Genomic DNA, 22,225 nt, shown 5'->3' on the forward strand with positions numbered 1-22,225 from the left:
CTACAAGTTCAAATTTAACGTCCACCTAACCTACCTACAAGTTCAAATTTAAAGTCCACCTAACCTACCTACAAGTTCAAATTTAACGTTCACCTAACCTACCTACAAGTTCAAATTTAACGTCCACCTAACCTACCTACAAGTTCAAATTTAACGTCCACCTAACCTACCTACAAGTTCAAATTTAACGTCCACCTAACCTACCTACAAGTTCAAATTTAACGTCCACCTAACCTACCTACAAGTTCAAATTTAACGTCCACCTAACCTACCTACAAGTTCAAATTTAACGTCCACCTAACCTACCTACAAGTTCAAATTTAACGTTCACCTAACCTACCTACAAGTTCAAATTTAACGTCCACCTAACCTACCTACAAGTTCAAATTTAACGTCCACCTAACCTACCTACAAGTTCAAATTTAACGTCCACCTAACCTACCTACAAGTTCAAATTTAACGTCCACCTAACCCACCTACAATTTTCTTGTGAACACTTTAATACTTGTGAAATACCTGCACTATGCCATGAAAACTCAAAGTGGAAAACAGCCAGTTGTTGGCTCGATGAGGTTGGTCAGTTGCAAAATAGCGTCCTGCTTTAAAATCCATAAGGATGCATACCTTTCAACAGGGAAATATTTGACGATTTGAGCATTAATACTCACGAATTGTTTTTTAGTTGGGTTCGTTACACAGTTAAGAAATGGAATACTCTATGCTTTAAATTGCATTTTGTTTGAGGGGGACAAAACAATTTTCTTTTGCCGGGATAAAGTCCCCCCACGTAAATTCGCACACTGAATATGTATATATTACGTATATTTCTGGCTCATAATGGATATTTAGAGTGCCTTTAAAGCACTACTTTAGACTACCTTGACTTTAAGTGCCTATTTTCTTTTATATTAAACCTTGCCGAAAAAATGCCTTTCTCTACTTTGGCTCGCTTGAACTGAAAACTGGTATTTGTCAGTTCAGAATGGCAGTTCTTAAATGTGTCTCTCTCTTGCACTTTCCTTCCTCTCCCTCCTGTCTCTCTCTTTTCTTTTTCTTCCTACTAGTATTCCCCTCTCTGTTTCTATTTCCCTGTTTTCCTTTTCTCCATCTCGTTCTTTCTATATTTCTCTCGGTTTTCCTTTGTTTCTCCTTCGCTCTTTCTTTGTTTTCTCTCTTTTTCCTATCTTTCTCGTTCAGTTTCTCTCTCTTCATTCTCTTTCTTCCTCTCCTTTCTCTTTCTACCTTTCTCTCTGTTTCTCTTTCTATCCACACTTCTCTCTTCATCTTTCTTGCTCCCTGTCTGTACTGTATTTCTTTATCTTACCTCTTTCTTCCATGTTCCTTGCTTATGTTGCTTCTTCCGCTTTTCTAGCTCTTTCTATCTTTTCTCTTAGATTTTAGCTCTATTTAGGAACGTCATTAAATTCGCCGGGGGGCTAATGGTCTCTCCAAAACTTCCGTGTACTCCAAAATTACTAATACATTTAATAAAAAAATTATGGCTCACAAAATATATGTGTATATTATATAATGAATATTAATTAATATATAAAAAACAATATATACTTAAAATTTAGTCTCTTCTGATATTTTTTACAGGCTGTTTGGGTAGATAGGAGGGAGGTTGAAGCCCCATTGGCCAGCTAGTGACGACGCCGCTGCTCAGGTAAGATCCTTTTTATGGAATATACTTAACTCTAGCTTCACGTGCCATTCGAGAAACATACTTACCTGGGGGAGGTGGGGTGGGACTGGCAGGCCCACACTTCTTTATCACAAAAATTCAGGAAACCATTCTTGTTATTGAATCACTGCTCTTTTTTGTTTATTTAGGTGTAGTTATATATTAATTATAATAGTTACAAAAATTACCATCATTAATAGAAAATAAGAACCAATTATATCATGAGTACCACACAAATATTTTATCGTTCACTAAAGCTTGAAAAAATCATATTAGTGTTGTATTAATGTTTTTTTTTTGTTTATTTATTTAAGTGAAGTTATATAGTAATTGTCTTCCTCCATGGCCGTGGGGTCTAAGGCGTTGTGCTTTGGGTTCCGACTGCGGGACGGCATGGGTTCGAGTCCGCCTGGGTTCAGTCTCTGGGTTCTCGGCCTGTGTATAGGACCGGTGGCAACCCCCCATCGTAAGGAAATTGGAGAGCTACAAGTGAGTAGCGTACCCCGGTCTCGGAAATCTACTACAACGACTGGGGGTTCGACGTGCTGACCCCACGTCAGGCTGATAGGCCCACCACGTAAATGTCGCCTCTGTGTACGTTACCTGTACGATTTTATGGGAAAATGTAATACAGAAATATTGGAAACACGCTAGGGAACGATGTAATTTATTTTCTATTTTTAAAATAAATATTAACAGTTGCTGACAAGCGCAGAGGCGCTTCCTCCTCAGGTAAGGATGGATGTTTTATTTCCACGTGATGTAAGACCAAGATGTCAGTTTTTTTAAAGTCCAGTTTATTCTCAGATAAAATAATCGGGACTGGCCCTACAGTTTAAAGTGTGATCGCTGTGAAATGTGCCTTCATCGGAGATCGAACGCGAGACTGCCTCGGGTCTTGTATTGTCCCGTCACCGCACCACCTCTACAGAGAATGGACCCTTTAACCTCTAGAACCGAAAACGAATCTCCCGTAGATTCAGGAAACGAAAGTTACAATAAAAGGCAAGTGCTCCCTTTCGTAGAGCCCCAGCCAGCAAATCGCAACTTCCCACGGCTGCCTACACCTTAGGATGCAGGAAGAACGAACGTAATTCATTCCGTCGCATCAGTTCAGTGCATTCATGAACTCTTAACCCAACGTCAGCCTTTTATTTTCTTTACAGCTGCACCGGTGGGAAACGAGCGCGGTTTGCAACACTGCGACTGTTCTACCGCGCCGCCGCGAGCGGGCATCATCCTGTCAACGACCGGCACATATTCCTATCTTGTTTCTCGGCCAACTCTGTTCATCGTCCTCTCTCCTCTCCAGTCACTGATCCTCCGTGGATCCACTGTAACGGGACAGAGGCGGCCTTCCCTGCCCATCGGAACGGCACGGATCGCTCGGCGCGGTTCGTCACGGCTCGCAGTAAACATTGCTTAGCATCTTATCGGTCGCTGTAACAATCACCTTTGCGTAAAGGCAATGATCTTTCAAGTAGAGTGGATTGTTTTTTAAACATTTAAAATTTACATTGTTTTATCCAGGTTCACATTACACTTAGATACGTACACCCAACAGCAATAGAAACAGTAGGCGAATTGTCCACCATTATTTTCATTCGATCTGTATTACACAATGTGATGATAAGGTATTGAAGTAATTACGTCAATAAGCAGAGGACAATGCCTTAAAACAACATTGAATGTAGAACAAAGAAGTAATGAAAATAGCGGTGGACAATTGCCTACCATTATCTTTGCCGTTGACTGTACAGAATACAAAATGTGTAATTTTTTTGTAATCCTGCCATGGGCGTAACTTGTGAAGTGGGAGGGGGAAAGTCGAAAGTTTTCTATCCCATAAAAATAACAATCCTAGACTATTTTGCTTAATAATTTATTGATTGATGTTTTAAGTCCACTTTATGCACAGAAAGGCTAATCGGGACTGGACCTACAGTTTAAAGTGGAATCCGAACCACAATGTACCTCCACCGGGTATCGAACCCGGGACCCCTTGATTACAATGCGACGACGCTACCACTGCGCCAACGGGGAGGACAGCTTAATAATTAATTCATCTACTTCTTCTTCTTAAGGCAGAACTGTTGGAAAGCGGCATGACAGGGAGCAGAAGCTTACGTTCCATTGGTGAAATCCTCAAGCGACACGTCGCCTGTCGCTTCGATGTGAAACCCCCCATTACATGCAAATAATGTTGAAAGCGGAGAATGAATCGTAAAAATATTTTTCGTCATTATATTTAAGTAAATCATAGGGGTAAGTCGAATAGTCGCATTTTGAAAATCCATGGTGACCCTTCTGGTGCGGAGGTACACTCACCGGCAAAAGAAACGGGACATCTAGATCCTGAAATACTACCTTTCTTTGCAAGGAGCTGTGCGTGTTGCCTAACTCTGCGGCGAAAAGTGGATTTTAACAGCAAATTTTCAATGGAAACTTCTGCCACTGCCGTAAAGGTAGGTAACACACATAACGATTTGCAGGGATTTGTATTTCAGGATCTAGGTGTCACATTTCTATTGCTGGTGACTGTACCTCGAGAATTTCGAATGGAGATCGAGTAACTCTTTGTTGGACAGATCTCCAAATGTCAGGAAAATTTTGTAGCGAACATTTTTTTTGATATGGAACACCGGCTTAGGGCCGATCTAGCCACCGGGTTTAAATCCCGGCTTTGGCTTGGGTGCTCTTTGTGCGCGTCTTCATCGATTTCATTCTCATCACTGCTCATCCTCATCGTTACGATTAGCCTAAAGTGGAATAAATGCGACGCTTACGAAGTGATTTGGAAAGTATGCGTTTCCACTGCATTACGTAACATAAATATTCTCAATATTGTAACGTCTGTAATAAATTAACACTTTATCCTTGTGTGCTATTATGCTATCTAAAGCAGACCTGCAGCGTGTTTATGACGTTGATCTATCCGAAATAATAGTGTTACGTTCATTCTGTAATAATTACTCTCAATTACCGCATAATATAGTCCTCCTTCGTGGCCGTGCGGTATAATGTTTTGGGCTCGGACTGCGGAACGGCATGGGTTCGAGTCCGCCTGCGTTCAGTCTCTTGGTTCTCGGCCTGTGTATCGGACCGGTGGCAATCCACCATCGTGAGGAAATTGGGGAGCAACGAGTGAGTAGCGTAACCCGGTCTCTGTTATCTCCTATAACGGCTGGGGGTTGTATAGAGTTCTATAGAGTAATTTACACCCTTGGGGGTTCGACGTGCTGACCCCACGTCACCCCATTACTGGCTGAAGATCTCCACACCTCTAGGCTCTAGGTATAGGATTGTGGGAGGAAGACTGGTAATCGGGAGATCGGCTTAGGCCCTTGAGGGGCTGTCGAGCCACGGGTTATGATGTTATTATCATTACTGCATAATAACAACTAGGAAGCGGAAGTTGATAAAATGTCATCTCTTTTCTGACATCTCGTACACGATGCCCATTAAATATACACAATATTACACTTCGTCTAGAACCCAGAAAACGTAATTTTGAAATGAATTTTTTGCCAATTTTCAGGTTTTAGGTCATTTTCCCCGATTTTCGGTATTTTTTCCGTCATTTTTCGCAATATTTCGGTGTATTGTTCCGTCATATTTTGTCACTTCTTTCATTTTGGTAATATTCTTGAGTCTTTTCACCAAGGTGAACATAGGTCTATATTTATCTCGGAGGATTGCAAATTTACGAGCAAAAGAAATGCTGAACTGATGACAGTCTTTGTTGCGTCGGGGGAAATGTCCGCCTGGGGCAAACTTAGATTTAAGATCAGATAAGGAGAGGCTGGATTGTTTAATTTCCTTTTTCATTTCAATTTTTAAACTGAAACTAACAAATTTAATGGTCATTTTTTGCATTTTACGTCATTATTTCCCACTTTTTAAGACATTCTATAGGTCATATACCTACATTTTTTACGTCATCAACTTCCGCTCCCTAATAATAACCTATGGCTCTACAACCCGTAAGGGCCTTGGCCTATCTCCCGACTGCCAGTTTTCCTCCCACAATCCTATACCTAGAGCTTAGAGGTGTGGAGATCTTCAGCCAGTAATGGGGTCAGCACGTCGAGCCCCCAAGGGTGTAAATTACTCTTTAGAACAGGGAAAATAAGTAATAATAATTATTTGGGGAGTTTTTTTGTGCTTGAATTATAAACAAGCTGAAGTCTATTCTGTTGAATGGTTGCAAGGGCTCCCAAAAATCTATCCCCACCCCGGGTGCAGAAATCTCTAGTTACCGCTCTGCTGCGGTGTATTTAGTTTGTCCTCGTTCCTTAGAATATGGGGGTGTAACTCAGTGGAAGAGTGTCTGCTTCGCATGCAGAAAGTCCTGGGTTCGAACCCCAGCACCTCCATGTATTTTTTTACTAAGTTTTTCACGATTCTTTCCGTACAGCTTACGCCAAAGCTGAGACCTAATGTAGGTTGCTCCCAGACCAGTGGCGGTGATTGGGTGGCAACAGTGGGTTTGGGAAGGGCAGTTTATTTTCTCTTGGTAGACAGGGGGTACAGTGCGCGACAAAAATCGTCACCACTGTCTAAGGCGCTGTGCTTTGGGTATATAGCATGGGTTCGAGTCCGCCTGGGTTCAGTCTCTGCGTTCTCGGCCTGTGTATAGGGCCGGTAGCAACCCACCATCGTGAGGAAATTGGGGAGCTATGAGTGAGAGTAGCATAACCCGGTCTCGGAAATCTCCTACAATGGCTGGGGGTTCGACGTGCTAACCCCACGTTTCCCCATTACCGGTTGAAGAACTCCACACCTCTAGGTAGGATTGTGGGAGGGAGACTGGCAGCCGGGAGATAGAGCCAGGCCCTTTCGAGGGCTGTCCTCGAGCCATGGGTTATTATTATTATTAAATAATAATAATAATATAATGTTTAAATTAAAATCATTCTAATGATATTAAAATAATATTATTAATATGTAAATTGTTTAGTATCATATTATTTTACATGAATAGGTACGAGGACTGTTTAATATATCATTATGTAGCTTACGTGTAGAACGTCAAAATTTGTATAAAAACAGCTGCGTGTCAAAGAATTTAATGTCAAATACATAATGAATTGAATATTTATTCCATAACAAAAAATTATGTTAGATCTGGTTGACGACAAGTAAAGTTCCTGATTATTATTTTATGCATATAATCATTAGTACTAATAAGTGTGCGAAAATCTTCTTTGGTACTGTCTTATGATCCAAATATAATCCTTGCCATCCAATAACTTCAGAGGAAATAAATAGCCATCGAATACACAAAAAATGCTAGACAAGTATATGTTCATTATTTAATTTTAGTACATGGTAAGTCTTTCGGGGGAAGGGGGGTTCTTATTCCCTGGACGCCCCCTTAAATACGAAAGGTAACAAACAATTGATCTGAGTTCCAACTTCCTCTTTGGATTATATTTGTTGCGAGGACAGCATTCGCCAGAACTCTTCACTAGAACCCAGGACTTTCTGCATGCGAAGCAGATACTCGACCGCTGCGTTACACACCCAATGGATATTTCCAAGTCAGGGAGAGGCGAGTTTCACTTCAAGCGTTAGACCCCAACTAATCCAGGAACAAGTGAAGGTATTTATTTAAGTCTTGGATTATAATTACTGCTGAAAATCAGCATACATGCCTATGCAACAGTTTATGATTATATATGCCATATACACAATATATACATTTAAAAAATTAATTAAGTGTACTACATGATAACATATACCGTAAGAAGACCAATTTCGTTGAAATAACAAATTTAAGAAGTACAACTTATACTAAAGTCCTCCTCCGTAGTCGAGCGGGTTAAGGCGTTCACTCGTCTTGAGATCGTTCGCTGCGGGACGGCGTAGGTTCGAATCCGGCTCTGGTCGGAATTTATTCGGCCTACGTATAGGGCCGGTGGCAACCCACCATCGTGAGGAAATTGGGAAGCTCCGAGTGAGTGAGCGTAACCCGGTCGAGAAGACCTACAGTAAACGGCTGGGGGTTCGTCGGGCTGATCACCCGTCCCCCTTTACTGGACTGGTCTAAGAACTCCACGCTCCAACAAGGTGACGGCGGAACAGTGTGGGAGGGAGACCAGCAGTCGGTAGGTAAGCCAAGGCCCTTCAAGGTGCTGTAGAGCTGTGGGTTATTAACTTATACTAAAAAATCACGTTAGAAATAAAATTACACATGTTATTTTCATAATAAAAGGTTACTAAACCCCAGTAACGTAGTGGCCAGAAGCTTTAGACATGTGACTATGGAAGAACGGAGCATGTGAAATGGACAGACACAGTAGAAACGATAATGTGCTAAAGAGTTGGTGAAAATAGAGCAATGCACGAAGTGTTCAAGAAAAGAAAAGGAATATGCAGCGTGGGACCATGACTGGAAGAGACACTGGAAAGAATAATTTGGTTGATTAATTTGGTTTATTTTATGTTGCTTTTCTGCCACTTTTGTCTAATCGTGAAGATGATGAATGGTCGTAAGATGAAATTGATGAATGGACAATCACAAACACAAATGGACAAGACAGGTCGCACAGAAGAAGGTTATACTTGCTGTAAGTTCGAACGCCAGAGCTCTTTAGTCTGGCACAATGCAGTCCAGGGTGGACTACGTGGAAAATAGGTTGACATAAATTAAGCAGACCCTACGCTGACATGAAGCATAAGGTGGAAGATCTAAAAACCTGGAAGTTGCACTGAAAAATAGGGCAGAGAAAATTGAACGAAGTATCAGCTGTCTTCTGTTTAATATAGCCTATAGCGAATTATCATAATAGTTATGTTATTAACGAGAGGTTTTTTTGTGGGTTTATGAATAAAAGTGTCACAGGAACAGACAAAGTTGTAATTAGATTTTTATCATCTTACGTCGCCTTTCTGCTACTTTTGGCTAATCGCGAGTGATGGTATGAATGGAGGGACGCTCTCTAAGAACTCTCAGGCCGGGTTTGGAATCCGTAGCGGGCTACGCTAACCACTCCACCAAGTAGGTCGGTATGTTGTAATGAAATACATACAGGGCGGCCGTTAGGGAACTCATGGTTAGCAAGCATGCTTATTAGTATTATGTAATTATTACCTATTGTTATACACACGCGTGTCATCGTGGTATCCCCCCTTTTACCCCGATGGAGACCTTGCTTCTGCGCTGCAAGTCCTAAACATATATCCTTAGTATCTGCAGGCGTATACGGTCACTCACCTGGTCTGGAAGCAGAAGCAGAACTAATCTATCATCTGGTGCAGAAGATGAAATACTCTCTTCCTCGCAATTTTTCCTCCTGGTTTGCAGAAGAGTTACATTTAAGATCACCATAGCTATTGGCACTCACGGCTTCGACTTGTCACCAACATTTAAAACTAAACCTAAGGACTTCGCCATCATTTTGGTTAATCGATCGTGGAGGAATTTAAAGCAAACTATATTTAGAGGTAGTAACAATATTTTGAAGGCACCACCCTTCTGACTTTTTGAAAACTCGATCCCCTTCTTTCCAGGCACGTATCTAGAAATATGTTTCCGGGGGTCCGAACAAAGTGTCTCAGCAATAATAATAATATTTAAATTAAAATAATGATATTAAATCAAATTAATACTAATTACAATACATAAGTTAATATTATATTATTACACGATTAGGTAAAGAGACTGTATAAGAATAGAGATATAACAGCGCATATTCATTACGTAGCTTATCTGTAGTTAAGATCAGAATAACTGACATAAAAACAAGTGCCCTGGCAATGAAATTAATGTCAAATAGATGAATAATTGAATATTTATAGAATAACAAAAATGATGGTACATGTACTTGGAGAAAAATAAGTTTCTGCATAATTAAAAAAATGTATGCATATTATTTTGAGTAGTAGTGTACATAAATCTTCTTTGTAATGTCCTTCAAAGCTGTATGATCCGAATATAATCCTTGTCTTCCAATAAGTTCAGAGGAAATATTATACAACAAATGCTAAACGAGTATATTTTCAATATTTAATTTTCGTACTTTAATAAGTCTTTCGGGTGGGTGTGTTGGGGTGTGGGGGGGGGGCGGACCTCCTAAATACGTCCTCCCTGTCCTTCAAAGCCATATGATCCCAATATAAATCCTTGTCTTCCAATAAGTTCAGAGGAAATTATACGACAAATGCTAAACGAGTATATTTTCATTATTTAATTTTCATACAATCATACCTAATAAGTCTTTCGGGTGGGAAGGGGGGATCCGGACCCCTAAATACGTCCTTGCTTCTTTCCTATTTAAATCCTTCTGGAATCGTGATTAAAATTTGTCCCCCCCCCCTCCTCGCCCTTTTCCCTAGACATGCTTGTAGGCATGCAACATTAACCTCTTTCATTTCATGCCACACATGTCGATTGAGTTTTGAGTGGGTTTGAGTTTTAAGTCCACTTTATGCACAAATAGGCTAATCTGGACATCACCTACAGTTTAAAGTGGGATCCGAACCAGTGTGTGCTTCTAATGGCTGTTGAACCCAGGACCGCTTGATTACAAGACGACAAGGTTACCACTATGTCATCAGGGAGGCCCATATTAGATTGTGGAAGGCCCAATTGTTGACTGCTCTGAACTACAATGCACAAATCAGTGGAGTATTCTGAAAATTTGACCTGCTTTACCAGATATAATAGAAATAAAATACCAAAAACAAAAGTTGGACAACTTCAAATTTTCCAAATTGTCTAAAAATTCAAATATATATTAAAATATTTAGTTTAAGGTGCAGAGTTTATATTTGCCATTTTACATACTCCGACTGGAAATACATCTATAAGCACATGTCACAAATGTTATGGGATATATTATTCTACGAAAAATTGTTAATTGTATAAAATTTTCAAACTCAAATTTCACTAATCAACTTGCAATAATATTCCATCTGTCAGATAGATTGTTCTCAAATGGCACTAACAAAATGGACTGAGAGAATTGTTACTAGCAAAAATACTATCTATTTAGAATTTACATATTTATTTTTTCCAATACGTTTCACTAACCACAAGAAAAGGGAGGAAAACCAAGATTTGCTCTTGAGTTTATTATCGACAAGTTTATTGACCTCGATATGTAATAAGGATAGGTCCCTTCCTACCTCTATGTATTTTAATACGATAAGTTTGAATCGTGAAAGTCACAAGTAGGAAACGGATTTCTAGGTCCATTCCTATTTTTTTTCCTTTTCTATTTAGAGATCTTTGAGTTTCAGGCAGACCCGTAGCTAGAATCATACAAATACCACATTTTTCTATGTCTTTTAAAAACATAGCTTGAAGTGTCCGTTGACTGCTCCTGAAATCATCCCTTACTACATACTCCACACTACTTTTGATGATACAGATATTTATATCCACAAGATAAACGGACAGTATTCAGTCATAGTGCCTAGCGAACATTCCACCCCCCTCTCCCCTTCGGCCGAGATAATAAAACTTCCCTTCGTTCCATGTTGACCTCTGACGGAGATACCGAGGGAATTTGCATGATGACGTGTCAAAGTTACAGGTTTCTACGTATAGAAATTTTCAGCGAAAAATTCAGGCTCCACCAGGACTCGAAACCGGGTCTCTGGCATACCGTGACATTTCTCTACCACTTTTTTTTATTATTATTATTATTATTACTTTAACTATTTACAGCTGAGTGGAACAAGCCCATTTCATGATCCCATATAAAGGTTATTGCATACTAGTACATTTAAGAATTTCGCATATAAAATATGGTTGACGACATAGTTTGAAATATGTGATGTAAGTAATTCAGAAATTGTGCGTGAAAGTCAGGTTGCTGATAGGTGGAGGCCATAGGCGCCGACTCCATGGGGCTTAGGGGGGCTCGAGCCCCCCCAATGTTAATGATGTGGGGGCAGAGCCCCCCAAATAATTTTGCTTAAAGGATCTAATGTATTATTTTTCTTCTCTTGTAAAGTTTACTCTGAATTGTGCCACATGAACTTAACTTTAAATACACATTTGAAATGTTCTAGACCATCGAATTTGGGGGGGCTATGACCGGAGACAGCAAAACACATTACTTATTACTATATACTAAGTATATAATTATTATTTACTATTATACATATATTAATCAGAGACATAATGCATTTAGCCGATGACTTGTTAAAGACTGTTTGGGAATCCCCTAAAAGAATGCAAATATTTAGGAATATTATTGATGTGAATGAGAAGGCTGGCCATACTGAACTGCGACCACTTTGCCCTCGTCGGTGGACATTGAGAGCCTCCAGTATGCAACAGATCTTAAGGAACTATGAAAACCTTCTCAATTTTCTTGAGAAATTTTTGTAAAAAGATTCTACTGACGCAGCATCAAAATGTGCTGGATACCTGGAGACAATGCTTCACTTCAAGACATTTTTCTTTCTCTCCCTCTACTGCCATGTGATGGGTCTAATACAAGAGGTAAAATGTAAGATTCAGTCTCCACGCATTGGTGCTACAGAAGTGGAATCAAAACTAAAATACTTGACTGACATCTTTCAAGAAAAGCGAATGTGTTTTGAGCAGTTCTGGCTGAAATGCACAGAGGGCAAACCGAGCCTCGTTGATGAGCCAGAATTGTACCGGCAACGTCACGTCCCTAAGAGACTTGAAAATCCTGATGCTGCCAAACATCACAAGTTATATATTCCAAAATAGTATTATAATCAATATGCACTGACGTGTGTGACACAGCAAAATCATGTGTTAAACAAGGACATGAATCTACAGGACTACAAAAAGTAACAGCCGTAGAGAAAGAATGCATCTCAGCTGTGAACAGTTGCACAAGAAACTTTCAGCAAACGCGAGAATTCTTTCGCCAAGATTTGAATGCCGATAGGCTCTCCTTACACATGTCCATGCTTGGTGATATCGCCAAACAGAAGAAAGTGATTCTAACTACCATGCGTGACATAAGGAAGTTTCTTTTGGAAGACAGCACCCTCCAGGAGCCAAATTCATGCATGATGGTCCTCCGCACTGTGCCAGTGACGACAGCCACAGCCGGAAGGTCATTCAGTGCTATTAGCCGACTAAAGATATATTTGAAATCTACAATGAGGCAGAAGAGACTAAGCAGCTTAGCGGTACTCCACATACATCAAACTGTGCTTGATAATTTGGACCTGAGACCGCTCGTTAATGAGTTCATAAAAAAATAACCCACTGCGTAGAGCAACTTTTGCTTTATTTTTAAATCATGTTCATATGTTTTTGTCACCATGCTATGTCACTTTGTATCTTAGTGTACATGCTATTTTTTATTATTGCAAAATTAAATTTAAAAAGTAAAATATTGTAGCAAGAACAAAAAAGTAAAATTATTTTCCTACGATTTGTGTTAGCATTTATGTAAATAATTAAATAAAACTGTTAAATATTCGTTATTTTATGGGTTATTTGCAACCCATCACATGTCTGTTGCGGACATTAAAACACCCCCATGCCCTCGCCGGGACTCGAACCCGATACCTCTGGATCAAAGCAAGTTGAGTCGACCACCCAACACGCTCGGCTACCGAGGCCGGCATAAAACTGCTAGGTTGGTTGGTCTCTTAATGTAAATACATACTTTTCAATAAAAATGTTAATTGTTATCTAAAAAACAAATGAGCAGACACAAAAGACATAAAGAGACTTTGAAACATTTTCTAAACGTTTTTCATGTTACATTTCATTTGCATGAGGAATATAATAGCTGCTTAAAAACTGCTATACGAAGACGTAATTTTTATTTCTAAAAAGGGAGGGAGCGAGTCATTCATTCATTTATTTCAGTGATCAGAGCCCCCCCAATAATTTTGACAAGTCGGCGCCCCTGGTGGAGGCAAACCAAGCATAATGCCCCAGTAACCACTGTACACTGTTCTATTTCATTCGTGGGTGTAATTAAAGGTGGGAAACAGAAGGTGATCAACTGTATGAATAGTAATAAGAGCAGTGTCATAATTTACCGGAACATTTCAATCCGAAATAACGTATAAACACCATCATGATTGAATATTTTAGCATGTGACAGTTTATATTCAAAGTAGCTCAAGCGTAGCGAAGTAGCTAGTAGCTGTAGGAGAGCTGACTTTTATTTTGTAGCATTCCGGACTAGCCACTCTCCACCAATAAGTAGTTCCTTAGCTATGAAGTGAATCCAACGTTGGATATCTATGGTAATTTTATCGTCTTGTTTAGCACGCACGTCATCTACCGTTTAGTGGACTTCCTGACAGTTGGATGAAAGTTAATGGCCTTGGGGTTGTAACTCAGTGGTAGTGTGTCTGCTTCGCATGCAGAAAGTCCTGGGTTCGAACCCCAGCACCTGCAGTAAGTTGCTTCTTAAGTGATGAAACTTCCTCACAAGTGGAATTATAATGATATTAAGTGTTTGTTCTCGGTTCTACATCGCTATTCTTTTCTAACGAAGTGAAGCTATCTTTAGTTACCGGTTCCATGCTTCGAATCCCGTTTAAATGTGTAAATCATTATCGGGTACAAAAAGGGGAAGGGGTGGATTTAATACATGCCTTTCTAAACTTATTCACGACTTCGAGAACTGAAGAAGACCTAGTTTCGATTAACTTTGTATCACTACAGCTGTTTGCATCACCGCACAGGCACACGGCTTTGCTCCGCTCACTTGCTTTCTCCCCTTCTCTTCCGTTATGCGAGGCGTTGCTGAACAGGCTCCTGGTACGAAGTGTATACAAGGACGTATTTATACCAAGTAATAAAATTAAATAATAAAAATCCTTTTTGGCGTTTCTTATGGTTATTCATTTTCGCCGAATTTATTGGAAGGTTTGTATTATATTGCGAATTGCAATCATACGGTTTTCAAAGTCAGTATCATATATAATTTATGCACATTACTGCTTATAATAATATGCATAAAATATTAGTCTAGAACTACACTGGATCTAACATTTTCATTAAATATTTAAGTAATTATCTATATCACAATAATATTTATGCAAATTTCGGCGATCTTAACTACATGTAAGGTAGAAAATGAATACGTGCTGCTATTCTGTATTATCTCGAATCTTACATTGTATTTTTATCTATTCATTTAATAATAATTTAACTAATTTACATATTTAATTATTATTATAATTTTAATTTGATTTAATGTAATTGTTTATGTAATCACTTATATTCTTTTTATTTCTGAGACACTTGGTTCAGACCAGGGTTGTTATTGTTAAAGGTCCATGAATTCTAAATAAATTCAATTCCGGTCCGGTAGAGAAAATCAGCAAGTGTAAATGGGTTATGGACCGTAAGGAACCTTTTTTATCTGTAAAGTATTTCAGTTCGGTCCAGAAACCTATCACCCACCACCCCATTTCATAGCTGTACGATAAAGTTGGTAACTCTACATCACATGCTCTGACGTCACGCTACGTAATCTCGAAGCCTCGTGACCGAGCCAGGAGAATCGCTTCGGGTAGCGAAGCTACACACACACACACACTGGGGGCCCAGTCAAATTATCCATTGCGTGGTACGATGTTCGCACACAGTTTGCTTCCTATATAGAGGTAAAATACGTGGGGATGTAATAAACCTTTTTTCCGGATCAAGCAAAATTCGGTTCAGGACAATTTTTTTTCTGGATCAATTTAAATACCTTTTTTCAATGAAACAATACGAAACTTGGACTGAATTTAAATTGTGAAAAAAAAAACCGTTCCGGTCTGCAGCGGAACCCATTAGAAGAGAGAGAGAGAGAGAGAGAGAGAGAGAGAGAGAGAGAGAGATTCCTTCTTTCTCTCTTTTCTTCCTTCTTTCTTTCCTTCATTCTTTCTCTCTCTCCTTCATTTCTTTCTTCTTTCTTTGAGAGAGAGAGAGAGAGATCTTTTTTCTTTTTTCCTCTCTCCCTTTCTCTTTGTTTCCTTCTTTCTTTCTTTAGAGAGAGAGAGAGAAGAGAGAGAGAGAAAAAAAAGAAAGAAGGAAAGAAACAATATTTCTTTCCTTCCTTTTTCTTTCTTTATTTTATTCTCTCCTTCCGTCTCTCCTTTTTCCTTCTTTCTTTTTCCTTCCTTCATTTCTTCATTCCTTAAACCCCCTCTCCGAAACATATAGACGTGCCTGAGTGTATACGTTCCCTTATCCGTAATATAAACTGATAAAGAAGCATGTCAAGAAGAATACACCTTACTTTTTTTTAGCTCCCACGTCTAGATTCTGATACATCTTTTCTTACCTTACACCACAACCCTTCCCCGCCCAGCGTTGTTTTTTCACAATTCAATAAGACATTTCATCAACGGGGTTGGAATAAAAAGTTATTTCTTTTTACGTGACGTGTTTCTGAAGGCTTCTTATGCAAATGTCGACCTAAATAGATCGAGAGGAAGAATCGAATTGAAAAGAAAGAGCCGGGAGATGATGAAATACGACTTCCTGCAGATAGACGTGATCTGAAGGCGACGTTTGACATGCAAAGGTACGTCGTTCCTTTATTCTGCCCCTTTTCTTAACCTGTCTTTGTTGTCAAAACAGTATGCTGCCTCTGTTTCCTGCCCAAGGGGCGTGCAATGAGAAGTGAAGCACGTATTGGGGACACCCACCCCCAAGGAGAATGTTTCTGTACGCACAATGCGTGTCGTTCATACGCAGTGAAATTTCTGAATTCTTGGTACGGCCGTATTTATGGGAGTTCGGTGTTGTTGTTGGATTAGGTTGTTTTATGTCGCTTCTCTGCCACTTTTAGATAATCGCGACGATGAGGATGAGTGTTCTTTGTCCCTGGGATGCGAGCCCGAGACCTTTAGTGCGGGAGAGGTTCGACTTTCAGTAGTGCGAGGATTGTAATATATACGAGTGAAAAGCTTTGAGCCTCACAGGGAAGGGGTGTTTGAGCTACAGTTTCACATTATGATTTCTCTACATAATCTCTATAATCACCCCCCAGATCAATGCACTTACGCATTCTGTGCTGCAATTTATTTACAGTCATCTGGTAGAATGATTTGTCCTGAGTCTCACACCACTGAATGACCGCCTTCGTCCGTGTGGAAGTGACGTCCTCCAAGTGAATTCTTCATAGCAGGGAAAAGATTAAAATCTGAGGGGCCAGGTCGGGGGAGTAAGGTGGATGGGGAAGTGCGGTGAAGCCACACTCGACCAAAGCAGCCTGTGCCGTGAGGCCTTGCCGACAGAGGAACCGAATCACGACCCTGTCGGCTACTCTCTTCTCTGACACTTCATTCACTTTCACAACCTGTCCAAAAAATAGAAGAAAACATTTGAATTTCATAAAAGTTCGCACAGAATGTTCTAAAACTCAAACCTTACATCCTCCAAAATTTTACAATAGAATAGAATTCAAGTATGAGCCTTTAAAGATTTGCATACCATACAAGGATGAAGAATTTTAGAGAAATATTCCTACACAATTCCTCCTCTCAGTCTACTTCCACATTTACACTGCTTGGGACCTCACCAACACCGTCTTTCATATTCACTACACTTGCACTGTTGCCTGAGTGATTCCTATATTTGTTCAGATTTATTTATTTATTTAGTAGCCCCCTTCACACATGTTTGCTATCCCCACTGAGCTTCTTTGCTCTCTTTACCCAGGCGTAATGTAGGAAAATTCCCAGATTCCTTATTTCCGCCTCCCCCCCTCTCTCGGTCTCTCCCTTCTAATAGCGGTTGTCATTATAATCTCAATGTTAGCTTCATTTATTTTCCTGATATATTTTTGTCTTGCCTCCCCTGTTTCTTTGCACTGGAGGAGAATGTGAAATGTCGTCTCGTCTTCACGGCATAGTTTAACTTGTGTCCATCCCCCAGTCTGAACCAGGCCAATCCTGACCTTTCTTTTGCTCCACACAAATCCACGTAGTTCCTCCTTCCCTATTCTCGATCTGTATCCGCTATTTTCGCTGACGTTAACGATATTTTTGCGAATATTCTGCCAAAATTTTCTGTTTGTTAATGTCTTCCAGTCTGGCACGTATGGCTCCTAACATCTGCATATCAATTCTCCTCTCTACTCCCTCTTCCCACACCCATCCCAGCCCTATACCGTACAATTCCGTCTTTATCTTTGCTACCCATTGCCTCCCATTACCCCCACTTATATCTGAGATTGTACACCGAGTTTCTTCAAATTGCCCCTATCCATGGTGATCAGTTTTGCCCAGTACTTAATGCTCCTCATTTTGGCATCCACTTCCTCTCTTAATTTTCCCATTTCCCTAAGTGCCCCACATGTTGCCGTACCCCTCCCTACTCCTAGCCCTTGTTTTAGGAATCTAGACTGTACGACGTTTACGGTTTCCCATCCCTCCCAGACCCATAGTTCGATGCCATAAAACAGTGCTGCCTTAACTGTGGCCTCGTAGACCCCCTCCAGAGTTTTGATTGGTATATTTGGTACTTTGTATTTTATTTTTCTTGTTTTTTCTAACGCAAAAATTGCTTTACATTTATTCCTGTGTACGTGCCTTGCCCACCTATCCGTCATTGTCATCACTATGCCTAAATAATCGTACTGTTTCACCCTATCGACACTTGCCTCCCCGTATTTCCATTGTTCATCCTTACCAAATACGTACCCGTTCTTAAATACCATTATTTTGGTCTTCTTCATATTTACTCGCATGGCCCATTTCCCGCAATATCCGTGTAACGTGTCTAGACCGTTCTGTAGACCCGCTGTTGTGTTCGAAATCAGTACCAGGTCGTCTGCGTATAACAAAAGTGGTACCTTTACGTCGGATATCGTTGGTGGATCCGTGTCCCTCTGCGTTATTTCCTCCTCGATATCGTTGATGAAGAGGATAAACAGCAGAGGGGAGAGGACGCACCACTGCTTCACCCCCAGTATTGATTAATTTGCACCTGTAACGCCCTCATTCCCACACTTTACGCAAAACTTAACTTTTTCATATGCCGCTTGGAGAGATCTTAGCATTCTGGCGGATACCCCAACGTCTCACAATTTTGCGCACAACATTTGCCTGTTAACCGTGTCAAACGCCTTTTCCAAATCCACGTAGCAGCAATATAGTTTCCCCCTAGTTTTTCTTGTATCAATGTTTGCAGTAAAAGTACATTGTCTATTCTGTGAAAATTTTTCCGAAATCCAGCTTGCAGAGGGGACAGTACATAAAAAATTTCGCACCATTTTTGTAAGCGTCTATATAATATCTGGCAGTACACTTTGCTCGTGCGTACCGACAGTAATGAGACCCTGCTGTAATTGTTAGGGTTGCTATTTTCCCCCTTACCCTTGTAGATGGGGCAAATGATGGTATCCGACCATTTTTCCGGTAGAGCCCATTCATAATTTTAACTACGCCCCGCGACAAGTTAAGTTTGCAGCAACTTTTCGCATATATAGACCCAAACGTGCGCGCAGAATATAGTTCCGCTGCAATACTGCCGATTTTCTCACCGTCTGTGACATGAACAGCTCGGCGGTTGAGGCAAAACTGGCACGGGAGATGCTGAGCGCAGTTTTTACGCGGATTAATACATAAAACCTGCTGCAAACTTAACTTGTCGCGGGCTTACCTAGCATCACTCCTTCCATGTTAGGCTCAAAACGTTTCACTCTCCCCTCAAATATCTGCATTTCTGCAACATTAATAATAACTATTGATTATGGTTGTAAATTGGTTAATAATTACATTATTATTGTCTCTGAACAGTTTCGAATGAATATTTCTAAGTATCTCACTGTGCTGTGCGTAGTGGTTACCACAGCGCGCTACGGCGCTAGGAGTCCCGGGTTCGAATCCCGGCCTGGCCGTCTGTGAGTGTTATTTCATCATATCATCTATCATCTTCGCGATTAGCCAAAAGTGGCAGAAAAGCGAAGTAAAATAAACCGAATGAATCAATCATTATGTACGTACATTTAGATTTTCATTTTCAATGTTTTTAAAATGCATATCAAATTATATCTGTGCGTTTTAAATATTTTCTTGAACATTTATACGAGTTATTGTTTATTCATTGTGTCTGTGGACGACCTCTCAATTAGAAGTTATATTTTCAATATGATTTCAAATATGTGTTGTGACGCACATCCTTACGAAGAAGAGGGAACACATTATCGATTTCAGCTCCGAGTAAAATCCTCATCTTATAAGTCTCCTGTAGTGGATCGGAAAACTGAAAAGAATGTCCTTACGTCACAGCGGCCAGGGGGTATTGATATGTAGGGTAGTAACAGACAGAAAATAGTATCAGTATGCCTGTTATGTTATATAACCTTTCTACCTTACCTGGTAACTGTCACATTGGAAAGAGGTAGAAGGAAGAAGAGAAAGAGAGCGAGAGTAGAGTAGAAATACCAAAAGAGAGAGAGATAGAGAGAGAGAGAGAGAGAGAGAGAGAGATAGGAAAAGTATATGTGTCTGAGAGAGGGGGTCTGGAAATAAATAAAGAGAAAAAGTGTTTGATTTATTTCACTTCGCTTTTCTGCCACTTTTGACTAATCGTGAAGATGAAGATGAATGATGATATGCTGAAATTGATGAAGAGACACTCACGAGTCAGGTGAGTCAGCCTACCTTTGGATAGAAATATAGTTTTGTCACGTAACCTTGACTTTTGAAATGTTTGCGTTGAATTCAATATGGCGGTCAACACTATACCGGACCTGCGCTTGACACACATAGCTAGGGATCTCCTTGTGCCTAACCTATTTCTTCCTTGACCAGGATAACTCCTTTACATTTTGTAGGGGGTGTTAAAGGACTTTTGACTCGTCATATTTAATGTAATGAGGCTTTTATCAGTCACACAGTTACACATATTATTTTGTATCTTCTGATCCCATTGCAGTCCCAGAATGATTTTTTGATATGTTTTAGAGTATGGCATGAGGGACCAAATATATTTCCCCCCGATTTTTGGTGATGACATGTGTTGAGATATTTAAGGTCAAAGGTCAAGGTCACGTGATAAAATTTTATTTTACCCAAAGGTAGGTTTGTTTATATCACTGGAAAGCTTGTTCAATTCCCTGTACGATAAGCTTTAGTTGAGCTTCCTAGGCGAAATAGGAGCGGAGTTACTGCACATTTAGTATAGCTAAGCGGGCTCAAAAAGGGCAATTTCTGCTAAATTTGACCTTGAATAATTTAACAATTATAAGACAAATGAAACTAAAAATTTTCATACTTACTATGTTCCATGCATAGTTTCAACTCCCCAAATTTCATGAAAATCGGAGATGGTCAGGGTGGAAATTGCACATATCTGTGTTGATTTGGTATGGAATGACTCTCACGAAGAACATCCATTCCTATGCCAGAATTCGAGCTCTGGACCCGTAGCGTCGTAAATATTTTTTTCTTAAAAAAAATAACCCTAATCGGCAGTATCCCCCGTTTTTCACGTTTCACTCAATTTTTCACATATTTCAATTTTCTCAATGTTCTCTGTATTCTCATTGGGACAAACACAAACATCCATGTCCGAACCGGAATTCGAACCTGGGACCCCTGGTATCGTAGTGCGCTGTACTAACCACTCTGCCACGGAGGTCGGCGAAAAAAGTGTGTATGTGTGTGTGTGTGTGTGTGTGTGTGTGAGAGAGAGAGAGAGAGAGAGAACAGAAACAGGAAAATAAAGATGGAATAAAGAAGAGAACCAGGGAAAGAGATGAGCTAAGAAACGAAAATGAGAACGAGAAGAACGTAGAGGGGTGAAACTCCCTTTCCCCCCTTTTCGCCATCGCGTTCATTGGAATCGGCTTAGATGATGACGTAAGCAAGAAGATTGCAGACGGCTGTCATGGCAACCACCTCGCTGCATTTCTACCTCGATACAGGTAATATTGCGCACAGACCAAGCGACGTTCAGGTCTGGGTATTACTTTGCCTCATTACCCGGAACAGAGATTTCCTCTCCTCCACTTCATTATAATCGGATTATTGCGGTCTAACTGTGTTCATTTGGGCTGAAATGAAGAACAACGTCTCTCGGAGCACTCGTAACATTTTCTCTCCTGTCGTATTGAAAATATAATACTATTGCTCATTCCCAGTTTATATCCCAATGTGATGACTAGGGATGCTGTTTTTTTCATTTATTTATTTCGAACACACAGGCACATGCCCAATTACAGTGTTCACAGAGTAAACAAGAAAGTAATACAAAATACAAAAATAATATTACATCGAGTGAGAAATATGACATTTCAATCTACAACATACTTATAAACCTGACTGATTTCATATATTGCTTGATTTGATAGAGTTTATGTAATATTTGTATGCAAGTTATACAGAGGAAATCAGCTTATATACATGTAAATAGTAGTAGTGTAATAGAGATATTGAGTAATAAGTTGCACATATAAGAGACAAAATGATAAACATACGACATTGAAATTGAAACAGTATTTTATATTAAATAATGTTAAACAAAAATATAGATAATGTCTAATTTAGGGTGAGATTATGAACATAATCTTAATTGTGTCCTGTTTGTATAGGCTACAGTGTTCAGAAAATGCAATGACTTTTAAATCTGAA

At 39.8% G+C, this 22,225-nt stretch overlaps 1 non-coding gene across 1 annotated transcript; it reads left to right on the top strand.

Annotated features, from left to right (window-relative positions):
* The first annotated feature begins 5,988 nt into the window (after positions 1-5,988).
* On the top strand, positions 5,989-6,060 carry TRNAA-CGC (transfer RNA alanine (anticodon CGC)). Its single transcript has one exon. It is a non-coding gene; the product is annotated as a tRNA-Ala (tRNA).
* Positions 6,061-22,225: the final 16,165 nt, after the last annotated feature.

This window comes from Lepisma saccharinum, chromosome 9, assembly GCF_977018435.1.
Source record: "Lepisma saccharinum chromosome 9, izLepSacc3.1, whole genome shotgun sequence".
NCBI lineage: Eukaryota > Metazoa > Arthropoda > Insecta > Zygentoma > Lepismatidae > Lepisma > Lepisma saccharinum.